Source organism: Pongo abelii, chromosome 6 (assembly GCF_028885655.2).
Source record: "Pongo abelii isolate AG06213 chromosome 6, NHGRI_mPonAbe1-v2.0_pri, whole genome shotgun sequence".
NCBI classification, from domain to species: domain Eukaryota; kingdom Metazoa; phylum Chordata; class Mammalia; order Primates; family Hominidae; genus Pongo; species Pongo abelii.
The window spans coordinates 78,964,823-78,991,907 of record NC_071991.2 but is presented as its reverse complement, the minus strand read 5'-3'; the positions used below and the strand labels follow the sequence as shown (position 1 = coordinate 78,991,907).

The 27,085-nt window shown below is 42.1% G+C and overlaps 1 long non-coding RNA gene across 1 annotated transcript; it reads left to right on the top strand.

The window, feature by feature from the left end:
- Positions 1-1,956: 1,956 nt before the first annotated feature.
- Positions 1,957-2,733, top strand: LOC129060397 (uncharacterized). Its single transcript, XR_008527082.1, has 2 exons — positions 1,957-2,207; positions 2,446-2,733. It is a non-coding gene; the product is annotated as an uncharacterized LOC129060397 (long non-coding RNA).
- The last annotated feature ends 24,352 nt before the right edge of the window (positions 2,734-27,085 follow it).

The window sequence follows — 27,085 nt, the reverse complement described above, 5'->3', positions numbered from 1 at the left end:
CTTCCAGATGGGGGCTGGTCACAAGAAAGAACAACCACAAACCCCCAAAGTGGGAACTTTGGGCCAGCCAGACCTGCAAGGAGGGGAAGAGGGCTGGAGATTAAGCTCAACCATGTGGCTAATGATTTAGTCAATGGTTGTTACTGAACCAAACCTGAGTCCATTCACCCTGGTGTAGTAAGTCCAAACATTTAAACCAAGGTGTCGCAGTGAGAGAAAGGAAGGAGTCTATTTTCAAGGTACCAAGCAAGGAGAATTAAGCAACTCACGCTTAAGACCCGACCTCTCTAATGGTATGCAAGCAAAGGTTTTTAAAGAGAGGGGTAGATTTTAGGAAAACAGAAATTACAGGCAAAATTGTAAATCAATGCATACAGGTTATACATTGATTTGGCCTGAAAAGGTGGAATATCTTGAAAGGGGGGTTTCAAAGGTCATAGGTGGATTCAAAGATTCTCTGATTTATTATTGGTTAAAGAAGCAAAACTCTGTGTAAAAACTTGGGATTTCAGTCCTCAGTTCCTCCTTATCTGAGGTGTATGTGCCAGCAGATGGCATTTTCCATTTGGTAGGGATCTGGGTTTCTGAAAAACAATCCAGGGACATGTGTAAGATGTTATCTTTAGTTTCTATAGAGAGCCAAGCATCTTGTGGCTCTAACTTCTTGGCTATTGTCTTAAGCTATTATTTTCTGGTTGCTCATTTACTCCCCAAGGCTATCTAGGTGCCTGGAATTTCCCTTGAAGGGACTCAAGATTTTCCTTAATTTTCATGTTTGGGATGGGGGAAGGAGCTGGCAAGGTCCTAGAAAGGGTCCCTGCTCCATCTCATTGTACTTACATAATAAAACACCAATAAAAATTCTGGACATTGGAGGTTTGGGGGAGCTTCCTGGTTGATGAATACACTGACGTGGAAGGTGATGCTCTGAATGCATGGGAGAGGACATGAAAGCTCTATACCGGGACTCTTCTAGAACTTGCCCTATGTGTATTTTTTCTGACAAAGCTGTAATTGTAAGTCCAGTGCTTTTCTGAGTTCTGAGAGTTGTTCTAGTGAATTATCAAACCTAAGGCGGGTTGGTTATTGGAATTCCTGAATTTGTACCCAAGTCAGTCAGAAATGTGGATGGCCTAGGGAACTCCACAACTTGTGGCTGATATCTGAAATCAGGGCAGTCATATAGAGGACTTTACTCTTAAACCTATGGAGTCTGATGTAACTCTCAGTAGTTAGTATCATTATTAAGTTAAGGTAAACCTCGTTGGAGTGGAAATGGAGCAGAGGCCATGGAAATGGCTACTGTAATAAGAAAACATTCAGGGAGACTGTCTAAATTCACATGAATCAGCAACCTTCTTTATGAAAAGTCATGGTCCTCTTTTTGATAACTCTGATGCTCACCAGGAAGGGGCTATGGTGAAAGGGAGAGAAGGTACTGAGAGACAGGACTAGCCGGATTTCCTAGGCCCACTAAGAGTCCCTAAGCCTAGCTGGGAAGGTGACCGCTTCCACCTTTAAACACGAGGCTTGCAACTTAGCTCATACTTGACCAATCAGATAGTAAAGAGAGCTCACTAAAATGCTAATTAGGCAAAAACAAGAGGTAAAGAAATAGCCAATAATCTATTGCCTGAGAGCACAGCGGGAGGGACAATGATTGGGATATAAACCCAGGCATTCCAGCCGGCAACGGCTATCCTCTTTGGGTCCCCTCCCTTTGTTTGGGAGTTCTGTCTTCACTCTATTAAATCTTGCAACTGCACTCTCTTTTGATCTGTGTTTGTTACGGCTCGAGCTGAGCTTTCTCTCGCCATCCACTACTGCTGTTTGCCTCCATTGCAGACCCACTGCTGACTTCCATCCCTCTGGATCCGGCAGGGTGTCTGCTGTGCATCTGATCCAGCAAGGTGCCTATTGCCACTCCCAATCAGGCTAAAGGCTTGCCATTGTTCCTGCATGGCTAAGTGCCCAGGTTCATCCTAATTGAGCTGAACACTAGTCACTGGGTTCCACGGTTCTCTTCTGTGACCCACGGCTTCTAATAGAGCTATAGCATTCACCGCATGGCCCAAGATTCCATTCCTTGGAATCTGTGAGGCCAAGAACCCCAGGTCAGAGAACACGAGGCTTGCCACCATCTTGGAAGTGGCTGGTGGCCATCTTGGGAGCTCTGGGAGCAAGGGTCCCCCGGTAACAGTACCACAGTGAGTAGGGTGGTCCTGCTGTTTTGATGGTCCTCCCACCCCCCGGCTATGGGCCTCCTGTGTTATAACACAAACTCTGGACTTCATTCAGCCTCAGTTATATGGACAGGAGGCAAGGAAATACTGGCTAGAAGAGGGTAGTTCCCTAGCAAAGGCCCCCACCCTCAAGCCTGGAAAACCACAGCCCTAAATGACAGAGGCATTCTTGTTTTTGTGCCCAAATGTTGCCTTTTCCAAGACCACTCTAGCCCACGACGCCCCCATCCTATACCCATAAAAACTACAAACCCCAAGTTCCATGAGCCCAACAGCAGAGGAGCAGAAGAGCGGCATGGCAGAGGAGAGAAGAGAAGGAGCATCTGAACATGGAGAGGAGTTTGGCTGGGGACGGTTGCAGAGATCGGCCGTGGGATGGCTGAACTCCAGGGGAAGATCATCTTCCCACTCCATCCCCTTTCCAGCTCCCCATCCATCCTGCTGAGAGCCACCTCCATCTGGCAATAAAATTCCCCCACATTTACCATAATTCAATTTGTCTGTGTGACCTGATTCTTCCTGGATGCCAGACAAGGACCCAGATACCAAGAGGTATCATGGCTGGTTAACTCTTAAGCTGTCTGCAGACGGCAGAGCTAAAAGAGGACTGTAACATGCACACCGGGGCTTCGGAAGTCACAGGTACCCACCCCTAGACACTGTCATGGGGCTGGAGCCCAAAAGTGCTCACCCCAGGACCTGCACCTGCTCATCTGTGTGCTCCCCCTCCCATAAGGGGGCAGGGTCAGGGAACTCCTGTTTCACTAGCATCTCAAGTGCTTCATTTCTATGCCGTGAATCTGCATTAACTGCAGGTTATTCACTTTTAGTTTTGTTCTTCCAGCATCCGGTTTGCTCCGGGTATGAATAGCCTGTCCTGTATGGCTAGGTGGAGAGAGCAGAGAGGTTGTGGGAAGGTGGTGGATGACAGGACAGTTAGTATGGGCCGTAAGTTATATTACTTGCCAAACTTTTTCCTCACAAAGTAGTTTGTCTGAGCAAATGTAAAATGTGTTTTCTCAGACAGTTAATTAAGCCAAATGCACAGTAACAACTTGTGGGCTTTCCTAGAGTCATTTGGGGTTTGCATTCAGCCTTTGAATCTGGGGAGGCTATCCATTAATAATTTAGTATCTAGGAATGTTACCTGAGAACTAAGACTCTGAGCTACTAATTAGCCACTCAGAACCAAGAAGCTTTCTGTGTCATTCTTACTATATTCATAAAAGCATAATCATGTGAGCTGATTTTCAAGGAACAAACACCTTTAGCAATATTTTATGATATTCTGTGTGGGCTTTTGCATGTAGGTGGCTGAGAGGCAAGATGTATTTTGATGTGGAATTGACTAAAAAATGAAGTTTAGAGAAGGAATGTGTGTGTCTGTGGTGGTGGGGCACTACTGCTCTTTCTGAAAGACTTTGCAGTTAGAAGAGACACAAATTCCTTAGGTTAAAGGACAGTCACATGGACGAGTCTTAACTGCTCACTAGTCCACACAAACCACTGGGAGGTCTGAAGAGCATGACTGAGTCCTCCCAACCCTAACCAGGATGGTACCCTCTGTTAAAATAAAACAAAACAAAAAAAAAACAGAACTTTAGACAAATTAAATTTAACAGACTTTAATTGAGCAAAGAGCAATTTTCAAAGTAGGCCCCTGAACCAAAATAGGTTCAGAGAGACTCCAGGGCTGCCTTATGGTCAGAGATGTATGGACAGAAAAAGGAAAGTGACATATAGAAAATGGAAGTGAGGTACAGAAACAGCTGGATTGCTTACAGCTGGGCATTTGCCTATCTAAACATGGTTTGAACAGTTGGCTGCCTTTGATTTGCCCAAATGTGGTAATTGGTACAAGAGTAGGTTATATTCTCTTTACATATCTAGTTGGGTTACATTTACTATGTATGGAGAAACGTTTAGGCTGAACTTAAGATATGTAAGTAGGCAGCTTCAGGCCAAACTTAATTGAACAATTCCCCGCTTTTAGAGGCTGACCAAAACTTTAGGCATTCATGTCACTCTGCCACCATTGTAAATGTACTTATTTGGTCTCAAATCCCACTGAAACATAGCAGAACAGTGGGATTTGTAAGGGGTACAAGGACTTTAGGTTAGTTTTTTTGGTAAGAGGTAGAGCAAAAAGTACATCTTTATTATGCTGGAATCCCCTGTTCTCAGGAAGAAAAAAAACTGGTTTGCTTTGGGATCTGTCTGCTGCCTCGTAGTTTCAGCTTGATTATGTTGCATTTGGCATGAGTGATGACATTTTTGTTTTGTATGGTCTAGTGCACAAGCTCAGTCCAATACAATGCCATCCGATAATTTTTGTTTAAAAGTTCTCCACCTTTTTTTTTTTTTTTTTCGAGACAGAGTCTCGCTCTGTTGCCCAGGCTGGAGTGCAGTGGCACGATCTCGGCTCACTGCAAGCTCCACCTCCCGAGTTCACGCCATTATCCTGCCTCAGCCTCCCAAGTAGCTGGGACTACAGCCACCTGCTACCACTGCTGGCTAATTTTTTGTATTTTTAGTAGAGATGGGGTTTCACTGTGTTAGCCAGGATGGTCTCGATCTCCTGACCTCGTGATCCGCCCACCTCGGCCTCCCAAAATGCTGGGATTACAGGCGTGAGCCACCGCGCCTGGCCAGTTCTCCACATTTTTGGTCTGATTCTCACTTAGGTGAGAGTGTGACCAAAACTAGGTTTTGGCACTACTTTCAGTTACTATCATTTTGAGTTTCTGGTCTCAGTATGTCATTCGTAGGTGACGATGTCCTCGTGGTCATGCATTTCTTTGAGATTTTGTCATTCCAGCTGAAGTGAGACCATTTGATATTCTACAGAAAGCTGCATGAAAACATTTAAAACTTTTGAGAGAATACAGTGCGCCAGGGAGACTACTGTTATTACTATGAGGAAAATAATACTAAGAGTTTGAAGTATGCTTTTTAGCCAGGGCCTTCATAAACTAAACCATCTAAAAGCAAATAGAGCAAAGAATGAGCTAGAAAAAGAATCTACTAGTTTCAACCAAGGAGCTTGTTAATTCCCTACAACTAAATCTCTATAATACCCCATATATTTATACATGTACAACAAGAAGTGTCAGGAACTCTACAGATTATTCTGTGTTTACCAGTAAGTATTCCAGAGTGATTGTATTATTTAGCATAACTTTAGCAAGATAAGTTTTAAAAGTCTGTTGTAAATCCACAGCATTTGCAGTAGAATCTGATATAAAGCCTATTAGGAGGGACAAATTTCTATTCATTGCCTCATTTATTCCAAATCACAGATAAAGGAAGCTAACAAATGATTCCCACCTTGAAGGGTGAAGGCCTCCTGGCAGTGTTCTATTTAACCTAGAATGTAGGTTAACAGGAATGGACCAATGTTCTGTTTCTGACTGATGATGAATCAACAAATGCACCATTAAATTCCTCACCTACACTGGCTTTTCATTTTCTTTCTTTTTTTTTTTTTTTTTTTTTTTTTGACGGAGTCTCGCACTGTCGCCAAGGCTGGAGTGCAGTGGCATGATCTCAGCTCACTGAAAGCTCCATCTCCCGGGTTCACGCCATTCTCCTGCCTCAGCCTCCCGAGTAGCTGGGACTAGAGGTGCCCGCCATCACACCTGGTTAATTTTTTTTGTATTTTTAGTAGAGACGGGGTTTCACCATGTTAGCCAGGATGGTCTCGATGCCCTGACCTCGTGATCTGCCTGCCTCGGCCTCCCAAAGTGCTGGGATTACAGGCGTGAGCCACTGTGCCCCGCCTGGCTTTTCATTTTCTATACATCAAGGTATAAGGTTGCTCATGCGTAAGGTTGGCTGTGAAATCCTCCACAAATAAAAGTATCCCCCATGGGTGCACACAAATCTCTTTTTCACTTCTACTGTTCATAGGGGCATGAACAAGGAAAAACTTAAGAGAGGTAAGAGGCTCATGATAGCAGAGACGTCTTGGCTTGTTATCTTAGGAAAGCTGTCCATGTCTAGAATGCTATGTGCTTCTGGGAACAAACTCCCCCAGTAAGCTTTACCTCAAAGCCTTCATTGGGTGCCCAGTTCCGAGAGTCTGGAAGGGCCCTTCTGAGTTGTGAATATTATAGACCCCAGTTTCAAGGTCTTGAAGTTTTGCTCTAGTTTAGGTGGAAAGGGCAGCCTTTCTCTGATGTTTCCAGAAGACTCAATCTTTGGGTTCTAGATTGTTAGGGGTTTAATTGTCCTCATTTGGTAGATCATGAAAAGCTTTCTTTACCTGGTGAAAATGCACTTAGGCATAATGCATTAAAGCCTTGCATCATTTATTCATATCAGAATTTAGAAGCAGAAGATACATGAGGTTCTATTATTAGAAGCATAGGCCTTCCAGTGACTATTTCATAAGGGTTCAACTTATGTTTTCCACTGGAAGTGGATCTCATTGTCATCAGTCTGCATTACCTTTGACAAGGCTATCTAGTCAATTCAGTTAGCTTTGCCTAATATTATTGTATCTGCAATACCTTATTTAACTATTTTACAACTTGCCAGTGAAACAAGTGCCTTTATTGCTGGAGATTTCTCCAATAATGCACCATGAAAGAAACATATTTCCTAATAACTTTTTAGCAACTGTTATAGCATCACCCTTCTTGCATGGGAAAGCTTTTATACAACCAGAAAACATGCATTGAAAATGACAAGTGGGCCAGGTGCAGTGGCACACACCTGTAATCCCAGCACTTTGGGAGGCCGAGGTGGGCGGATCACAAGGTCAGGAGATCAAGACCATCCTGGCTAACACAGTGAAATCCCGTCTCTACTAAAAATGCAAAAAATTCGCTGGGTGTTGTGGCGGGCACCTGTAGTCTCAACTACTCGGGAGTCTGAGGCAGGAGAATGGCGTGAACCCAGGAGATGGAGCTTGCAGTGAGCCGAGATCGTGCCACTGCACTCCAGCCTGGATGACAGAGCGAGACTCCGTCTCAAAAAAAAAAAAAGAAAAAGAAAATGACAAGTGAATGAAAGCCCACCATTAAACGTTAAAATGCTACCATGAGGTAGCAGAAATGTACCTGACGTTTTGATTGTATTCCCAGGATTATGGGTTTGACAAACCAAACATTGGTCATACAACATTTCAGCAATTTAGAATAGTCATCACACCAATATACACATTTTCTATTTGGATCATTGTATTGCTTCCATGATGAGTCAGGAAAGGCATAACTTTTAGTAATGGAAGCTTTAACCAGAAAGGACCAGATGGTGATCTAAGCTCTCCATTAACCCATGCTTAACATTGAATTTATATCCTCTTAAATACTAGTTTTATTTCTCCAATTCAGGTGCATAGGTAATTGTACCTGAATTGGAGAAACAAACTGATATTTAAGAGGATATAAATTTAATAACCCAATCTAATAATTGGGATATCATAGGTAATTTGACTTGGACCATGGAGTTCATTTGAACTGCAAATCACATTTCAGTATTGGCTGATTTAGCATGAAAATCTGGCAGAGTATTCCTTTGGTATTAATTCTTGTCCTGCTGGGTTTGCAGTTTTATAATCCAGTCAATTTCTTCATTAGAGTTCTGGGAATTTTTACCCAATCCAAATGATATAATCCTAAAATTTTATCCAAAACCTGTATTCCAGAATGGTCGTCAGGGGTCTTTCCAGGAACCTCCTTAAAGATACAATATTCTAGGATTTTACTTGCTTGTAAGCTTTCAGAAAATGCATTAGAATTAAGCAACTGGCCAGGCATGGTGGCTTACGCCTGTAATCTCAGCACTTTGCGAGGCTGAGGTGGGTGCATGACCTAAGGTTAGGGGTTCGAGACCAGCCTGGCCAACATGGTGAAACCCCATCTCTACTAAAAATACAAAAATTAGCCGGGCATGGTGCCAGGTGCCTGCAATCATAGCTACTCAGGAGGCTGAGGCAGGAGAATTGCTCGAACCCAGGAGACCGAGGTTGCAGTGAGCTGAGATCATCCAGGGCACTCTAGCCTGGGTGACAGAACAAGACTCTGTCTCAAACAAACAAACAAACAAACAAAAGAATTAAGCAATTAACTGTGGAAATAACTTAAAATGGTCTTAAAAGATAATTTAAATGGTCTTAAAAATAACTTAAAAGATACAATTTACAAGAAAATTTTATTTCTATGGCCTATAATAATTTAACATAATAACCATAATTATGACTGAAAACATACCAAGATATATCAGAATAGGAACCTCATACAATTTTGGAACATATATTGATAACATTTTCACAAAATATAACTCAAAGAAGGTTAAACATTTCTTATTTGACAATCCTTTCCATTTAATTTAACATATCAAATAAATCTGTTTATTCTCTCTTTAGGAGGTTTCAAGAGTCTTCTGCAACATCCCAAAGTTAGTTTTCAGTCTAAAAGATTTAATTTTAAATTTGATTTTAGAAAGCTTGTCAAATATGTCAAAGGTTTAAAACAATCAAAACAGGATCAAAGATCACTGTTAAATAATAGTGATTAATTTAGCCTAAGTGAAAATTTAAAGTTTTTAAAAAGCAATACCTTGGTTTCTCTTCAGATCATATAAATGTTTTGCCTTTTAAAGTTTTCAAAAAGCAAAAATCTTCATTCTTTCCTAGAGAGGAAACTCAGTTTTCCAATCAAGAGACCTAAAAAAGACAGTATGAAACAGAATATCTCTTCTTCCTTTTTTCTTTTTCTTTTTTTTTGCATTTTACTCAGAAGGTGAACAAAAATATTTTACTGTCTCTTATTAACACTACATGAAATCCTTGTTCAAAATATAAAACCAAAACTTACTTTTGTATTAGTGTGTTATCAATACTAAAGCTAACTTTAGCAATCTTAGCAAATCCATTCAATCTCAATCAGCTTTTGACCACACAAGATTTCAGTAAACCTTTTATAATTTTCTACAGAACTTCTTTCTATTCTCTTTCTCTTTTCAACTTTCTATATTCACTTAATTTTATCTATGTCATTTTTATTCCTTTATTTTGAAACAAACTTTAAATAATTTCTATTCTAGACAAAATTATTTGTTTCTCAACAAGCACATATTTTCATGCCTTTACAATGTTCCTCATCAAAAACATATATTGCTTTTCTTTATACACTCTGTATGCAGAATTATTTCTCTAGTAAACAATTGTAAATCTAGTAGTTTTAATTATACATATTAGCTACAAATTCAACTTAGTAACCCTAATTTCTAGTGAAATTCTAGGAAGTAAGTAATTTTGAACTGTTTTGTATCAGTATTTGTAGATGAACACCATTTCATAATTGTTAAGAAAGATGTTTCCTGGCAATTTTTTAATTAACTAATCTAGATATATTTAGCTTTTCTATACCATATAAATATAAGATGCAAAGTATATAAACAAACATATGTTTAATAATTAATGTTTCAGTATTTTAACTTAGAAATAACTTGACATTTTATGACTACCTATTACTTGATTTAATGTAACATGAAAACTGAAAAGAACTGTGAAACTATGGCTAGGCCCAGTGGCTCACGCCTGTAATCCCAGCACTTTGGGAGGCCGAGGGGGGTGGATCACCTGAGGTCGGTAGTTTGAGACTAGCCTGACCAAGGTGGAGAAACCCTGTCTCTACTAAAAATACAAAATTAGCCAGGCGTGGTGGCGCGAGCCTGTAATCCCAGCTACTTGGGAGTTTGGGGCAGGAGAATCGCTTGAACCTGGGAGGCAGAGGTTGCAGTGAGCTGAGATCATGCCATTGCACTCCAGCCTGGGCAGCAAGAGCAAAACTCCATCACACACACACAAAAAGAATTGTGAAACTGTGACACTGGTACCCTCCCTGACATCTTCTCCGGTTGTACTGGGTCCCAAGTACTCATGTGGTTGACTAGGATGACTAGGAAGGGTGGGAACCATCTAGGTCCTGAATTTACACACTGCCTATAAAGCTAAGGATAGAGGACAGAGCTGAGAAGAGGATCCCTGGAGGATTCAACGCCTCCCTGAATGGCCAGAAGGCAAAGCTGCACCGAGGAGGAAGGGGCCATTTTGTGCTTTACTCTGCCTTGCATCTGGCCATCTAGGCACTGAGAACATATCCCCAGGCCTCAGCATGGCCACTTGTCAAGTCCCAGAATCCAAAGGCTCAAAACCAAACACACAGTAAGATGCGTGTTTCAGGGAAGCCCAGCAACCAGCTCTTACAACTTTAGCTTACAAACAAATCAAGTAAGCATCAAAAATATTACAGAAGCAGCAATTTCATAACATTAAAACAGGTATCAGAGATAGCATAAACCTCTCTGACCAGTACTTGAAGATAAAGAAGCCTGAATTATACTAAACTGACAATTCTGAATTCATTCTTATTTTATTTTACTAACAATTTAAAAACCAGCTTTATTTACAAAATGCTATCACATAGCATAACACACATAGACATATAGAAATACAGACAGACAGAAGCAGGTCTTGTTTTCTGTTTTTTTTTTGAGACAGAGTCTCGCTCTGTCACCCAGGCTGGAGTGCAGTGGCGCAATCTCAGCTCACTGCAACCTCTGCCTCCTAGGTTCAAGTGATTCTACTGCCTCAGCCTCCCAAGTAGCTGGGACTACAGGCATGCACCACCTCGCCTGGCTAATTTTTTGTATTTAGTAGAGACGGGGTTTCACCATGTTGGTCAGGCTGGTCTTGAACTCCTGACCTCAGGTGATCCACCAGCCTCGGCCTCCCAAAGTGGTGAGATTACAGTCGTGAGCCACTGTGCCTGACAGAAGCAGGTCTTATAACTTTCATAAAGAATTCTGATTTGCTGGCTTTCAAACAGTTCTTCTTTTTTTCCATTCAGACTATCAATCTTCCAATGACTTGTTTTATTGCCCTCAGTAATTGTCAGCTAGGCAACTCTAAATTTGCATTTCTAACAAGATGACTCTTAGGTGAAACAAGGTAGAAAGGTTATATCTCAAAATCACAGAGGTAGGCCTCGGGCCTAAATATTGTACCATCATTTGTCTAAACCAAGCGAAAAGGGTAGAGGTAAGGCCCAGTTAAAATTATAAGAAAAAGTTAAATGGGAGAGTTCCCTGACCCCCCTTTGCAGGATGTGTGACAGAGGTGTGGCTCATCTGTTTGGCCACCCATGCTCAAACCTCTTATTGGAGGGAGAGCAGATGGGCAGGTGCAGGAGCCAGGGTGAGTGCTTTTGGGCTCCAGCCCCACAGTAGCATCTAGGGGTGGGTGCCTGCAACTCCCAGAGCACAAGTGAGGATGTTACAGTGCTCTTTTAGCTCTGCCGTCTTCAGACAGCTTAAGTGTTAACGAGCTCAATGCCCTCTTGGTACCTGGGTCCTTGTCCAGCATCCAGGAAGAATCAGGTCACACAGACAAATTGAAGGATGGTAAATGTGGGGGACTTTATTGCCAGGTGTAGGTGGCTCTCAGCAGGATGCACAGGGATCTGGAGAGGGGATGGAGTGGGGTGGGAAGATGATCTTCCCTAGAGTTCAGCCGTCCTGTAGCTGATCTCCTCTCCGACTGTCCCCAGCTGAACTCCTCTCGACCTTTAGACACTCCTTCTCTGTCATGCCACACTTCTGCTCCTTTGCTCTTCTGATCATGGAGCTTTGGGTTTGGGGTTTATATGGGTACAGAATAGGGGGGCGTGGTAGGACAAAAGGCAATATTTGGGCATGAAAACAGAAATGCCTGTTCCCATTTAGGGCTGTGGGTTTCCAGGCTTGAGGGTGGGGCTTTCACTGGGGAACCGCCCTCTTCTACCCAGTATTTCCCTGTCTCCTGTCCATATCAAAGGTACCTTAAACAAAAGACTTGTTATGTAAATTTGAAACAATGGTAAGAGTTTCTAGTGACTCAGGCCTCTGTCTCTTCTTGGTGTACAGAGGAACACACCCTTAAAAATGAAGACGTTTTGCCAAGCATGGTGGCTCACGCCTGTAATCCCAGCACTTTCAGGGGCTGAGTCAGGTGGATCACGAGGTCAGGAGATGGAGACCATCCGGGCTAACATGGTGAAACCCCGTCTCTACTAAAAATACAAAAAATTAGCCGGGCGTGGTGGTGGGCACCTGTAGTCCCAGCTACTCAGGAGGCTGAGGCAGGAGAATGGTGTGAACCGGGGAGGCAGAGCTTGCAGTGAGCTGAGATCGCGTCACTGCACTGCAGCCTGGGCAACAGAGCGAGACTCCTTCTCAAAGAAAAAAAAAAGAAGACATTTTTCATAGACGTAAATTTTTGTTACAAAAGGATTTCAAAATAGCTAGCTAAATGCCAGAAAGTTATATTTTGGAGACTGATTTAGTTCAATAGTACATCTTTTTAACTTAGCTACTGTTTCTTAGCTAAAATTACTGAGTTCAGAGTAGAGCTCATTAAGAAGAAAAAGCACAAAGAACCAATTCTGTATGCCTGGCCTCAGCACTCAGCACAGATAGCTTTGGAAAAAAAAAAAAAGAAGCAAACTTACTTTACTGGGGGCCTACCTTTTATAAATACTTCATCCAAGATAGCTTTTTTTCAGCCTTTAGGGTAGAATAGTAACTAAGCAAAAGCTAAGTAGATTTAATTTTTCTTACCAATCAGTTGCTTAAGCTTTTTATTTGCCTCATATAGTCTTTTTAAAAAGGCAATAAAAATATTGAAATCTTTTTAGAAGCTTCTGCACATCAATAAGCCTCCCTGCATGAGAAATTTGGGAACCCTCATTTTAAATGCACTTCTTAAAGTGCAGTGTTGTTCATTTGGAATGTTTCATAGTGATTTGGTATTGATATGGACAGGAGGCAGGGAAATACTGGGTAGAAGAAGGCGGTTGTCTGGCAGAGGTCCCACTCTCAAGCCTGGAAACCTACAGCCCTAAATGGGAACAGGCATTCCTGTTTTCATGCCCAAATGTTGCCTTTTGGCCTGCCACATCCCCCTATCCTGTACTCATATAAACCCTAAACCTCAGCCTCCAGAAGCTGACGAGCAGAGAAACAGATGAATGGCCGAGTGGCATGGCAGAGAAGGAGAGAAGGAGCATCTGAACATTGAGAGGAGTCTGGCTGGGGATGGTTGGAGAGGAGATCAGCTGTGGGACAGCCAAACTCCAGGGGAAGATCATCTTTCTACTCCATCCCCTTTCCAGCTCCCCATCTGTCCTGCTGAAAGTCACCTCCACCACTCAATAAAATCCCCACATTCACCATCCTTCAAGTCTATGTGACCTGATTCTTCCTGGACTCTGGACAAGGACCCGGGTACCAACAGGGCAGGGTGTAAAAGGCTGTCACCCTGGCTCTCCACTGAGCTGGTTTAATACTTAGCCATCTGCAGGTGGCAACTGCTAAGAGAGCATTAATTGTAACACACCCCTAGATGCTACTGTGGGGCTGGAGCCCAAAAGTGCCCTCCCTGGCTCTTGCGCCTGCCTGTCTGCATACTCCTCCTCCTGAAAGGGGTTTGAGTGTGCAGCAGCTGAGCAAACGAGTCACACCCCCATCATGAGTCCCACGAGGGGCTCAGGGAACTCTCCCATTACACTATCTTTAGTAAGATTTCAACATTTATGTAAGCATTTGCTGCTTCCAGGGTCTAATACTTACACATGCAATTGTAGGTATAATTGGAAGGTGGAATAATCAGTTTTTTAGAAATTAAGAATCCCATTTTTATGTTGAATCTTGGTTTTGGCTCTTAAATCACCCTGATCAACTTATCCAATGATTTTTTCCTACCTAAACATGCCAGAGAAAAAAATCAAAAGAGACAGAACACAAAAATCTCTGCAAACTTCCAAAAGTTGAAGTTTGCACCCCCTGTAGTGCTGCCATTTACTGCCAGTTTCTGTTTCATCCAGTCAGATATCCAAGGCCTCTAGCTGGATCCAAACCAGTTACTTTTCAGCTCGAGTCTAGGATTAGACTAGACTAATTAGTCTAGTGTGAATCCCAGCGTGATTGACGCAGAAGATGGGTGATTTCTGCATTTCCAGCTGAGCTACCTGGTTCATCTAATTAATCTAATCCTAGACTCTGTCCAGTTTCTGTCCTAAGTTCCTAATCCGGTTCAGATAAAAAATTTGCTCAAACTAATTTAGATAGCTCAAAACACAAGTCCATGGAGCTTTGGAATCCAAGAGTGAACTTACCCACAATCACCAGTTTCTGCAAGAGAGCAATGAACACAATGGGCCTGGTAGGTATTTTTCTTGGTCTCTCGGTGCTTCTGGGGGTTGCAAGAGGCTCTACTTTGGGTTCCACTTCTAATGCCATCTGTTAAAACAAAACAAAACAAAAAACTTTAGACAAGCTAAATTTAACAGAGTTTAATTGAGCAAAGAATAATTTCAGATTGGGTAGCCCCCCAAACCAGAATAGATTCAGAGCTACTCCAGCACTGACACATGGTCAGAGAGGATTTATGGACAGAAAAAAGAAAATGACATACAGAAAACAGAAGTGAGGTAGAGAAACAAGTACATTGATTACAGCTGGGCATTTGCCTTATTTGAATATGGTTTGAACAGTTGGCTTCCTTTGATTGGCTGAAATTTGGTGATTGATATAAGAAAATAGGTTACAGTCTGTTGAAACATCCAGTTAGGTTATAGTTCCCTGTGTGTGGAGAAACCTGTAGACTGAACTTAAAATATGTAAGGAGGCAGCCTTAGGCTAAACTTTACTTAACACCTGTGTTTATCTTCCTGTTCCTCTGTCTGGTCATTATAAGGCAGTATCTTGAGACTAAATATTCACCAGCAGCAAGTAAAGGTAGTGTCCCAGCACCTCACCAGCTCTGTAACTATAGCAAAGTCACCAGTTTGGACTATTTCTCACTCATCTGCCTTGAACCTCAACCCTGCCTTCCCACACAACCACCATCAATGTTCCTCTAGCTTTTGGATGTGGTTGGGGAATAAGGAAGTGGCCTAAAGACATACCTGATTTCAAATCCTGGCTGTTCCTCACTAGCTGTGTGACTCTATCAGCCACACAGCTTCTGTAAGTCATGATCTCTTTTCTGTAAAAATGGATAAAAATGTGGTCTCATGCGTCTAAGGATTAACTGTAGTAATGTACATAAAGCTGTTAGCACAGGGTCTGAAACTTGCTAGGTGCTGGTAAGTTAGTAGCTAATAACTTTATTATTTATATCATGTTTATGAATGGGCTATCAGTAAACACGTTTATTCAAAAGGCCACGTGGTTCACAAAGAAGATTATTTATAGAGTGCAATTCAATTGCTTACAGGGCTTATGAGGACAAGAAAGATTGAGTTGTTTTTTTTTTTTTCTTCTGTGCCATGGTGGCCATAGACTTCTTTTTCTGGCCGTACATTGGGACAAGCATCATGTAGATAAGAAGTGATGGGAGAGATCCGTTCCAAGACGGCTGAATAGGAACAGCTCTGGTGTGCAGCTCCCAGCGTGATTGACGCAGAAGATGGGTGATTTCTACATTTCCAGCTGAGCTACCTGGTTCATCTCATTGGGACTGGTTGGATAGTGGGTGCAGCCTACGGAGGGTGAGCCAAAGCAGGGCAGGGCATTGCCTCACCCGGGAAGCACAAGGGGTCAGGGGATTTCCCTTTCCTAGCCGAGGAAAGCCGTGACAAACTCTACCTGGAAAAACAGGAAACTCCTGCCCATATATTGCGCTTTTCCCAGTTTTTCTTAGCAACTGGCAGCCAGATTCTCCCCTGTGCCTGGCTTGGCAGGTCCCACGCCCACGGAGCCTTGCTCACTGCTAGTGCAGCAGTCTAAGATTGAACTGCGAGGTGGCAGCCTGGCTGGGGGAGGGGTGTCCGCCATTGCTGAGGCTTGAGTAGGTAAACAAAGCGGCAGGGAAGCTCAAACTGGGCAGAGCCCACCACAGCTCAGCAAGGCCTCTGCCTCTGTAGATTCCACCTCTGTGTGCAGGGCATAGCTGAACAAAAGGCAGCAGACAGCTTCTGCAGACTTAAATGTCCCTGTCTGACAGCTCTGAAGAGAGCAGTGGTTCCCCCAGCATGGCATTTGAGCTCTGAGAATGGACAGATTGCTTCCTCAAGTGGGTCCCTGACGCCCGTGTAGCCTAACTGGGAGACATCTCCCAGTAGGGGCCGATAGACATCTCATATAGGCGGGTGCCCCTCTGGGATGAAGCTTCCAGAGGGAGGACCAGGCAGCAATATTTGCTGTTCTGCAATATTTGCTGTTCTGCAGCCTCTACTGGTGACACCCAGGCAAACAGGGTCTGGAGTGGAACTCCAGCAAACTCCAACAGACCTGCAGCTGAGGGACCTGACTGTTAGAAGGAAAACTAACCAATGGAAAAGAATGGCACCAACATCACCAAAATGGACATCTACACCAAAACCCCATCTGCACGTCACCAGTATCAAAGACCAAAGGTAGATAAAACCACAAAGGTGGGAAGAAACCAGAACAGAAAAGTAGAAAATTCTAAAAACCAGAGCGCCTCTTCTCCAAAGGATTGCAGCTCCTCACTAGCAATGGAACAAAGCTGGACAAAGAATGACTTCGACGAGTTGACAGAAGTAGGCTTCAGAAGGTCAGTAATAACAAACTTCTCTGAGCTAAAGGAGCATGTTCAAACCCATTGCAAGGAAGCTAAAAACCTTGAAAAAAGCTTAGACGAATGGCAAACTAGAATAAACAATGTAGAGAAGACCTTAAATGACTTGATAGAGCTGAAGACCATGGCACGAGAACTTCGTGATGCATGGACAAGCTTCACCAGCCGATTCGATCAAGTGGAAGAAAGGGTATCAGTGATTGAAGATCAAATTAATGAAATAAAGTGAGAAGACAGGGTTAGAGTAAAAAGAAACAAACAAAGCTTCTAAGAAATATGGGGCTATGTGAAAAGACCAAATCTACGTTTGATAGGTGTACCTGAAAGTGATAGGGAGAATGGAACCAAGATGGAAAACACTCTTCAGAATATTATCCAGGAGAACTTACCCAACCTAGCAAGGCAGGCCAACATTTAAATTCAGGAAATACAGAGAACACCACAAAGATACTCCTCGAGGACAGCAACCCCAAGACACAAAATAGTCAGATTCACCAAGGTTGAAATGAAGGAAAAAATGTTAAGGATGGGCAGCCAGAGAGAAAGGTCAGCTTACCCACAAAGGGAAGCCCATCAGACTAACAGCAGATCTCTCGGCAGTAACCCTACAAGCCAGAAGAGAGTGGGGGCCAATATTCAGCATTCTTAAAGAAAAGAATTTTCAACCCAGAATTTCATATCCAGCCAAATTAAGCTTCATAAGTGAAAGAGAAACAAAATCCTTTATAGATAAGCAAATGCTCAGAGATTTTGTCACTACCAGGCCTGCCTTGCAAGAGCTCCTGAAGGAAGCACTAAACATGGAAAGAAACAACTGGTACCAGCCACGGCAAGAACATGCGAAATTGTAAAGACCATCGATGCTATGAAGAAACTGTATCAATTAACAGGCAAAATAACCAGCTAAAATCATAATGACAGGATCAAATTAACACACAACAATATTAACCTTAAATGTAAATGGGCTAACTGCCCCAATTGAAAGACACAGATTGGCAAATTGGATAAGGAATCAAGACCCATCAGTGTGCTGTATACAGGAGACCCGTCTCATGTGCAGACACATAGGCTCAAAATAAAGGGATGGAGGAAGATCTAACAAGCAAACGGAAAGCGAAAAAAAAAAGCTGGGGTTACAATCCTAGTATCTGATAAAACAGACTTTAAACCAACAAAAATCAAAAGAAACAAAGAAGGCCATTACATAACGGTAAAGGGATCAATTCAACAAGAAGAGCTACCTATCCTAAACATATATGCACCCAATACAGGAGCACCCAGATTCATAAAGCAAGTCCTTAGAGACCTACAAAGAGACTTAGACTCCCACACAGTAATAATGAGAGACTTTAACACCCCACTGTCAATATTAGACAGATCAACGAGACAGAAGATTAACAAGGATATCCAGGACTTGAACTCAGCTCTGCACCAAGCAGACTAATAGACATCTACAGTATGCTCCACCCCAAATCAACAGAATATACATTCTTCTCAGCAACACATAGCACTTATTCTAAAATTGACCACATAATTGGAAGTAAAGCATTCCTCAGCAAATGTAAAAGAACAGAAATCACAACAAACTGTCTCTCAGAACACAGTGCAATCAAATTAGAACTCAGGATTAAGAAACTCACTCAAAATGTCACAACTACATGGAAACTGAACAACCTGTTCCTGAATGACTACTGGGTAAATAATGAAATGAAGGCAGAAATAAAGATGTTCTTTGAAACCAGTGAGAGCAAAGACACAATGTACCAGAATCTCTGGGACACATTTAAAGCAGTATGTAGAGGGAAATTTATAGCACTAAATGCCCACAAGAGAAAGCAAGAAAGATCCAAAATCGACACCCTAACATCACAATGAAAAGAACTAGAGAAGTGGCCAGGCATGGTGGCTCATGCCTGTAATCCCAGCACTTTGGGAGGCTAAGGTTAGCCGATCATGTTGTCAGGATATCCAGACCATCCTGGCTAACATGGTGAAACCCCGTCTCTACTAAAACATACAAAAAATTAGCTGGGCGTGGTGGCGGGGACCTGTGGTCCCAGCTACTCAGGAGGCTGAGGCAGGAGAATGGTGTGAACCCAGGAGGCAGAACTTGCAGTGAGCCAAGATCGAGCCACTGCACTCCAGCCTGGGCAACAGAGTGAGACTCTGTCTCAAAAAAAAAAAAGAACTAGAGAAGCAAGAGCAAACAAATTCAAAAGCTAGCAGAAAGGCAAGAAATAACTAAGATCAGAGCAGAACTGAAAGAGACAGAGACACAAAAAAAACCCTTCAAAAATCAATGATTCCAGGAGCTGATTTTTTGAAAAGATCCACAAAACTGATAGACCACTAGCAAGACTAATAAAGAAGAAAAGACAGTGGAATCAAATAGATGCAATAAAAAATGATAAAGGGGATATCACCACCGATCCCACAGAAATACAAAGTACCATCAGAGAATACTATAAACACCTCTATGCAAATAAACTAGAAAATCTAGAAGAAATGGATAAATTCCTGGACACATACACCCTCCCAAGACTAAACCAGGAAGAAGTTGAATCTCTGAACAGACCAATAACAGGCTCTGAAATTAAGGCAATAATTAATAGCCTACCAACCAAAAAGAAATCCAGGAGCAGACAGATTCACAGCCGAATTCTACCAGAGGTACAAAGAGGAGCTGGTACTACTCCTTCTGAAACTATTCCAATCAATAGAAAAAGAGGGAATCCTCCCTACCTCATTTTATGAGGCCAGCATCATCATGATACCAAAGCCTGGCAGAGACACAACAAAAAAAGAGAATTTTAGACCAATATCCCTGATGAACATCAATGCGAAAATCCTCAATAAAATACTGGCAACCTGAATCCATCAGCACATCAAAAAGCTTATCCACCACGATCAAGTCAGCTTCATCCCTGGGATGCAAGGCTGGTTCAACATACGCAAATCAATAAACATAATCCATCACATAAACACAACCAATGATGAAAAACACATGATTATCTCAATAGATGCAGAAAAGGCCTTCAACAAAATTCAGCCCTTCATGCTAAAAACTCTCAATAAACTAGGTATTGATGGGATGTATCTCAAAATAATAAGAGCTATTTATGAGAAACCCATAGCCAATATCATACTGAATGGGCAAAAACTGGAAGCATTCCCTTTGAAAACCGACACAAGACAGGGATGCCCTCTCTCACCACTCCTACTCAACATAGTGTTGGAAGTTTTGGCCAGGGCAATCAGGCAAGAGAAAGAAATAAAGGGTATTCAATTAGGAAAAGAGGAAGTCAAATTTTCCCTGTTTGCAGATGACATGATTGTATATTTAGAAAACCCCATCGTCTCAGCCCAAAATCTCCTCAAGGTGATAAGCAACTTCAGCACAGTCTCAGGATACAAAATCAATGTGCAAAACTCACAAGCATTCCTATACACCAGTAACAGACAAACAGCCAAATCATGAGTGAACTCCCATTCACAATTGCTACAAAGAAAATAAAATACCTAGGAATACGACTTACAAGGGATGTGAAGGACCTCTTCAAAGAGAACTACAAACCACTGCTCAACGAAGTAAAAGAGGACACAAACAAATGGAAGAACATTCCATGCTCATGGATAGGAAGAATCAATATCGTGAAAATGGCCATACTTCCCAAGGTAATTTATAGATTCAATGCCATCCCCATCAAGCTACCAATGACTTTCTTCACAGAATTGGAAAAAAGTACTTTAAAGTTCATATGGAACCAAAGAAGAGCCCATGTTGCCAAGACAATCCTAAGCAAAAAGAATAAAGCTGGAGGCATCATGCTCCCTGACTTCAAACTATACTACAAGGTTACAGTAACCAAAACAGCATGCTACTGGTACCAAAACAGATATATAGACCAATGGAACAGAACAGAGGCCTCAGAAATAACACCACGCATCTACAACCATCTGATCTTTGACAAACCTGACAAAAACAAGAAATGGGGAAAGGATTCCCTATTTAATAAATGGTACTGGGAAAACTGGCTAGCCATGTGTAGAAAGCTGAAACGATCTCTTCCTTACACCTTATACAAAATTTAACTCAAGATGGATTAAAGACTTAAATGTTAGACATAAAACCATAGAAATCCTAGAAGAAAACCTAGACAATACCATTCAGGACATAGGCATGGGCAAGGACTTCATGACTAAAACACCAAAAGCAATGGCAACAAAAGCCAAAATTGACAAATGGGATCTAATTAAACTAAAGAGCTTCTGCACAGCAAAACAAACTACCATCAGAGTGAACAGGCAACCTACAGAATGGGAGAAAATGTTTGCAATCTACCCATCTGACAAAGGGCTAATATCCAGAATCTACAATGAACTCAAACAAATTTACAAGAAAAAAGCAAACAACCCCATCAAAAACTGGGCAAATGATACAAACAGACACTTCTCAAAAGAAGACATCTATGCAGCCAACAGACACACGAAAAAATGCTCATCATCACTGGTCATCACAGAAATGCAAATCAAAACCACGATGTGATACCATCTCATGCCAGTTAGAATGGCGATCATTAAAAAGTCGGGAAACAACTGATGCTGGAGAGGATGTGCAGAAATAGGAACGCTTTTACACTATTGGTGGGAGTATAAACTAGTTCAACCATTGTGGAAGACAGCGTGGTGATTCCTCAAGTATCTAGAACTAGAAATACCATTTGACCCAGCAATCCCATTACTGGGTATATACCCAAAGGATTATAAATCATGCTGCTATAAAGACACATGCACATTTATGTTTATTGCAGCACTATTCATAATAGCAAAGACTTGGAACCAACCCAAATGTCCATCAATGATAGACTGGATTAAGAAAATGTGGCACATATACGCTATGGAATACTATGCAGCCATAAAAAGGGATAAGTTCATGTCCTTTGCAGGGACATGGATGAAACTGGAAACCATCATTCTCAGCAAACTATCATGAAGACAGAAAACCAAACACCGCATGTTCTCACTCATAGGTGGGAATCAAACGAGATCACTTGGACAAAGGGCCGGGAACATCACACACTGGAGCCTGTTGGGGGGTGGTGGGCTTGGGAAAGAATAGCATTAGGAGAAATACCTAACGTAAATGACGAGTTGATGGGTACAGCAAACTAACATGGCACATCTATACTTATGTATCGTGTGTTTGTTATGTATCAAACCTGCACGTTGTGCACATATACCTATGTATATGTGTGTTTGTTATGTATCAAACCTGCACGTTGTGCACATGTACCCTAGAACTTAAAGTATAATAAACAGTAACAAGAAGAAGTGATGTCTGAGACCAAGCCCAGAAAAATCATTTTTCCTAGACAAATGCTTTCTAGGAAAACTTATCTCACCAGCCAATGAACTATATATTAGAAATGATTTTTCTAGGAAATGATTTCCTACACCTTTTCTAGAAAAATCATTTCCTAGAATAATCATTTCAAGTTTTGAAGATAAATCACTTTTTTTCCTCAAAGTATCTTCCATCATAAATTGGAAATAAGTCTCAGATAGTATTCTTTTTCTCAGTGCCTGTGGAGGTAGTTTCAGTTGCAAGAAGCCAACTCATTTAGCTTACCTCAGGCTAGGATTCCTAAGGCAGTAAGAGGGAGAGGAATCCTGGTCATGATTCACAGAGCTCTACACAGTCCTGCCTCTCTACCCTAACATGACTCGGCTGCTCTTTCCTTCTCTCTACCACAATTGCCAGTTGTTTAAATCTTTCCCATTTCAAATTTCCAAAGAAAAAACCCAACTGGTCTAGTGACCACTTTCTCTGTTTGAGGAGAGCTTCTTACGGCATAGCATAGCACAGCATAGCATAGACATAGAACTCAAAATTACAAGCCCCAGATTCTTTGATTCAGCCTTGCATGGAGGTAGAGTTGATGATAGAGGCGGCAAGTCTCAATCAATGTTGAATGAAGAGGCTTGAAGGAACAAAGAGATTCTTGGCCCTGGTGTTCTGTATTCTCCAAGAGCTAGCGTTTGCATTTCCTTTCGAGTCAGGAAAGAAGTTTGAAGTCCATTTATAAATCAGCTGCCTTAAAGACACTCAGAATATAAGGCTGAAATGAGGATGCTTTTCAGATTTCTATCTTTTCTGTATCTTGTCATCATAAAATGAGTGCTGCATAGTCTATTTGCAAGATATTTCCCCAAAACTCTATTTTACCTACAATGGTTTATTGCATATTGCCCTTAACCTTGATTTTATGATACTTGTTTACCTACTGAATGTGGGAAATTACAGTTACTCTTGTGTGTTTGTTATGGAAAATTCTATTTAAATTTACTCGCCAACCTTATAGTAGTTAACCCTTTGACTATTGTTTTACTGATCAACAAAGAGGCCAGAGTAGCTAGAACCCAGTGAGCAAGAAGAGAGAAGTCAAGGATGAGGTTAGAGAGGTCAAGGGGCAGGCACCCTTATATATTAATTCAGTCAGTATAAAAGCCTATTTATACTCCCCTAGAGTTGGGAGTAGGGATGGGGAACTAACACCTGTTTTCTGTATAGCTATGATACAAATAAAGATAAATGATACATTTAGTCGAATAGTTTTAAAACTTCTTAGCACTTTCACTGCCACTGTCCTCGTACAAGCAACTATCATCTTTGGTCTATGAATTTTTGCAAAAACCTATCTAGGCCAGGTGCACTGACTCACGCCTGTAATGCCAGCACATTGGGAGGCCGAGGCAGGTGGATTGCTTGAGCCCAGGAGTTTGAGAACAGCCTGGGCAACATGGTGAAACCCCACCTCTACTAAAATTATACAAAATTAGCTGGGCATAGTGGTGTTTACTTGTAGTCCCCACTATTCAGGAGGCTGAGTGGGAGAATCAACTGAGCCCGAAAAGCTGAGGCTGCAGTGAGCCATGATCATGACGCTGCACTCCAGCCTGAGCAACGGAACGAGACGTGTCTCAACAAAAACCAAAACAAATAAATAAAACCTTCTATCTGATCTCTTGCTTCTTCCCTTGCCTTGTTGCAGTCTGGTCAACACAACAATCAGGGTGTGGCTGTTAAATAAGTCTGCTTTCTTTCAGTGGCTTCTCATGTCTCTCAGAGGAAAACCTCAATCCCTACATGGTCAGTGTGGTGCCTGACCCTTGACCTCTCTAACCTCATCCTTGACTTCTCTCTTCTTGCTCACTGGGTTCTAGCCACTCTGGCCTTTTTGTTGTTCTTCAGACACAGTAGGAGTCTCCTGCCTTAGGGCTCTTGTACTTCTGTTCTTGCCGTGTGGAGTGCTCCCTGTTAAGATACCTACATGGCTTCCTTCATCTCCTTTTCAGGTCTGTACTCAGCGGTTACCTTCTCAGTGTGGCTTTCCCTGGCCACTCCATCCCTCTCCAAGACATGAATCTCTCCACGCCCCTACACTGCTTTATTATTTTATTTTATTTTTTTGAGATGGAATCTCACTCTGTCACTCAGGCTGGAGTGCAGCAGCACGATCTCGGCTCACTGCAACTTCTGCCTCCCGGGTTCAAGCGATTCTCCTGTCTTAGCCTCCCAGGTAGCTAGGATTACAGGCGCACACCACCATGCCTGGCTAATTTTTGTATTTGTAGTAGAGATGAGGTTTCGCCATGTTGGCCAGGCTAGTTTCGAACTCTTGACCTCAAGTAATCCACCCACCTTGGCCACCCAAAGTTCTGGGATTACAGGCATGAACCATCACGCCTGGCTTCCCTGCTTTGTTTTTCTTTTTCTTTTTTTTTTTTTTTTGAGACGGAGTCTCGTTCTGTTGCCCAGGCTGGAGTGCAGTGGTGCCATCTCGGTTCACTGCAAGCTCCGCCTCCCATGTTCACGCCATTCGCCTGCCTCAGTCTCCTAAGTAGCTGGGACTACAGGCACCTGCCACCACGCCCGGTTAATTTTTTTTTTGTATTTTTAGTAGAGACGGGGTTTCACTGTTTTAGCCAGGATGGTCTCGATCTCCTGACCTCGTGATCCGCCCACCTCGACCTTCCAAAGTGCTGGGATTACAGGCATGAGCCACCGTGCCTGGCCCTATTTTTCTTTATCGTAATCACCAACTAACATTTACACATTTTACTTGCTTATGTTATCATCTGTTTTGCCTCAGTAGCAGGAGATTCCATTAAAGCAGGGATATTTTTCTCACCAGCTCCTGCCTTGTACTGCTGAATTTCTAGCACCTAGAAGAATTCCTGACACAGTTGGTATTCAATCAATGTTTGTTAAATAAATGAAAATACAGATCTTAACTTTTTCCTTAGTAGAAGATACTGGGCATCCTATTGAATAGTTGATCTTACGTTGGTGGACCCTCAAGGTCTGCAATAGGGCAGTTTATCTCACAAAGATTGTGGCTGTATCAGGATTGAGCCAAGTGGCCCAACTCCTTTGGCTAAAGATAGGGTGATTAAGTCACCACCTTGTGATTAAGTCAAAGTCATAGGAAAACTGTACGCAGTGAGATAATGTTGGCGTTTCCTTGGATGCTTGCTTGAAAAATGTGGTAGCATCTCAGGGTCCCTCAAGGGCATGAAGTTGAGTGCACTTTTAGTCTTGCAGATAACTTTGACTGGTCACAAGCTGATTCACCAAGACAGCAGGTAGATCAATTCCCATTCATTCCAACCCCTGGAGAAACAGCTCAGGGCTCTTCTGATTCCAAGTCTGGAGCAGAGCCTCGGCCTGCTGGCAGGAAGGAAAGTCTACAGAGAGGAATGTTTTAAGGGAATACAGGAGGAACTTGCTTAAAATATTCTCCTTCCATAACAACTTTCATAGCCTCTAGAATGCTGCCATTAGGAATCTATTCCTATTAGAACTGGAAATGTTTTTGTTTTATATAGTATCTTCTTAAGATGCTTTTATGCCTAGAGCACATAATATGTAAACAAAGACTGTACTTTGTGGAAAATGTCTATTCTTAAGAGCTACCTCTTACGAAGCTTGCAGAAATTCATCACTGACTACGTGCCTAGAAAGAGGAAAGCAAGAGAAGGTAGTTGAATACAATCAGGAGGAAAATCATCCTGAAACAATATAAGAAAACTTAACTCTCCCAAATAAATATTTCTGCACCTGATACTAGTCATAGGCATACATACAATCCAAACTGCCCTATGGGGAAAGCAAGCCATTTCTGCTGGAATTACTTTTTGATAGGCAAAAAACAGAGAAGCCTCTTCGTGAATTTTGCTTTGGGACAATCCAGCCTGGGCGACAGAGCAAGACTCCGTCTCAAAAATAATAATAATAATAATAATAAAAATAAAAAATAAATAAACGTTAGCCTCTAGATCAGAACCAACCAAGAACAAAGGCACACACATACTCTGTCACTCATGTTTTGAGTCTTTGGTGGAATAAAGCAGTTTCCAGCAAAGGGAAGTTTTTCACATTACATAATAACTGTTTACGTCTAAGAGGCACATGTAACCCCCAGAGGCTTCTGTGTATCTTTTATTTTTTGTATTTTCACCCTGAAGACACGTCTTTGTCTCTGAACTAAAAGAGGCTGTTCCCTGTGGGATCTGAGACGAAGGAAGCCTAGAAATTGGGCGCTTGGGCATAGATGGGGCATAGAGGCAGAGAGGGGTGCCTCTATCTCTCTCATACCAGCAGTTAAGGATAGGTAGGGAAAGAGGACACCCTGGGGGATAGATAGAGAATTATCTGCAGGATGATGGATTTTGCCTAAAGAAAGGGAAAATTATCTTGTAACTTGATTCCCTGTACCTGAACCAACAGCCACCTCATTTATTTTGAGTCAAAAGTGAGATTCAAAAGCAGTATATTTGAGTAGGAAGTGGAAAAACGGTTTTCCTGGGTTGTTTAAACAATTTTGACCTTTATAATTACTTTAAAAGTAATATGTGTTTTTGCTTAAAAGTTTGGAAAATGCAGGAAAGTACAAAGGAAATAAAAAAATCATTCACATTCCCATCACATCTTTTTTCTTTTTTTTTTTTTGTGAGATGGAGTCTCGCTCTGTCGCCAAGGCTGGAGTGCAGTGGCGTGATCTCGGCTCACTGCAAGCTCCACCTCCCAGGTTCACACCATTCTCCTGCCTCAGCCTCCCGAGTAGCTGGGACTACAGGTGCCCGCCACCACGCCCAGCGAATTTTTTTTTGTATTTTTAGTACAGACGGGGTTTCACTGTGTTAGCCAGGATGGTCTCAATCTCCTGACCCTCATGATCTGCCCGCACTG